The sequence below is a fragment of the Aplysia californica genome, unplaced genomic scaffold, assembly GCF_000002075.1.
Source record: "Aplysia californica isolate F4 #8 unplaced genomic scaffold, AplCal3.0 scaffold00097, whole genome shotgun sequence".
Taxonomy (NCBI): domain Eukaryota; kingdom Metazoa; phylum Mollusca; class Gastropoda; order Aplysiida; family Aplysiidae; genus Aplysia; species Aplysia californica.
The window spans coordinates 1,071,502-1,073,443 of NW_004797367.1; positions in this window are offsets into that span (position 1 = coordinate 1,071,502).

A 1,942-nucleotide genomic window follows, 5' to 3' on the forward strand; every position below is an offset into this window, starting at 1 on the left:
AATAAAAAGGCCATAGCTTGATTTAGTTAACCCACCCAGTCATTTCTAGTCCCCTTTGGTGTGAGTCGTGATACTTAGATGTCTATTTTTAGTAAAGTGTGACTTACACCACGCCCTTTATTTAACTGGATCAGCATAATTATTTTGATTTTGCTAGTTACGATCTAGTCGTGACTCCTGCTTCCTAATCCAACCCCCAGTCTCCCGTGTTTAGGTTTGAACAATAAAAAAGCAAGCCTATAAAATATATAGGACATTAATAACTATGTTTATTAGGGGAGAAACCGCTGGGTAAAAAGAATAATTTATGTCACGACTTGACAGAATTAGGTACTCGTCAGTATTTTTTGTTGTTGCTGGTAGTGGTGTTGTTGCAGTTGTTGTTGTTGATGTTATTGCTGTTGTTGATGTTGTTGTTGTTGTTGCTGTTGTTGTTGATGAAGATGATGATGATATGAAGTTATTAGTATCATCCTAGAGTTTGTTCTTTTGTCTTACTTTTGACTTTTGATCTTTAAAAACCTATCTATTTATCTTGAACAGATGTCAAGATATTTTGCGATTGAAGGAAATGCAGTCACCTGCTCTCAGAAATAAAATCAGCGAGAAAACAGCCGCTAGAGTTTGGTTACTTCCAAAGATTGAGTGTCCGTGGAAGCTGCAAATTTACTTTTTTTCTGCGAAATCCACACAGAAATGTGTTTTGAATGAATTTACAGTGAGATGTTGAGCGATCTTTTAAACATTATTTTAAATCGATAAAAATATCGGCGTCTTCGATTTTATCATTCTGACGAGTAACTAATTTCACCACGATGCCTTTCGTATTATGTTTTATTGTCACGACTCCAGACCGCATTTGGAAAATTAATTCCATCTATTCAAACAACCAATCAACATCACTTGTTTCCCATAAATAGAAATATCAATCAGATGCAAAAGACTTACGCTTCTGCAGTATGCATGAGAAGGTAATTTTCAACACCATCTATTCAAAATAATAAATTAACCCCTACAATTTTAACCATCTTTCAATATATTTAGATCTAGCATTCCTATTAGATCTACCTTTACAGCATGCAATATTATAAGGATATCATCACGTTCGACGATACCCTTAATCGTGTTTTATCAGAATTCAGAATGATATTATAACATCGATTATGTATCTAGCCCAAACATTATTAGTCTATTATTAACTATACTTTCATTTCTGTTTGTTATCACTTATGCGTGCGACTGAAGGGTTTTTTGTGTGTATGTGTGTGTGTGTGTGTGTGTGTGTGTGTGTGTGTTTGTGTGTGTGTGTGTTATGTGTGCGTTTGTGCGTGTTTGTAATGTATAGCACCTTTTGCAAATCTTCCTTGGAGTTCCATGAAGAACGTACTGAATTTGATGCCAAGTGAATGGTAAGACAGGTAGGATTATGATTTTAAATTAATGCTAAGGCAAAGATAATACATTAACCTTGACCTGTCAATGAAAACTACATGATCTTATCTCAAAGTATGAAGGAAAGTGTAACCGCTCGATGCCCAGTTTGACTGGCATCGTCTGGACAGTGGTCAGCGGTCAAGTAGTGCCATATTCGCGGACAGGCTGGTACACAAGATGGAGGCTTCTTTTCAACTGCGGGATTGTATCGTTTTTGTGTCGCTGCTCCTCATCTCTAGTAAGCACTTTCTTTTTCTCTTAGGATACTTTATACAGGTTTTCAAGGCGTGTTGAGACTTGATTTGGTACTCACAATTAGTTCTTTTGTCTCATAGTTTCTGCAAGAATGTCCATCTGTTTGTCTGTCTACCTGTTCGTCTGTCTGTTTGTCTGTCTGTGTGTCTGTCTGGCTGGCTAGCTGTCTTTCTTGTCTGTCTGTCCAGCTTTTTATCCGTATGTATGTATGTATGTATGTATGTATGTATGTATGTATGTATGTATGTATGTA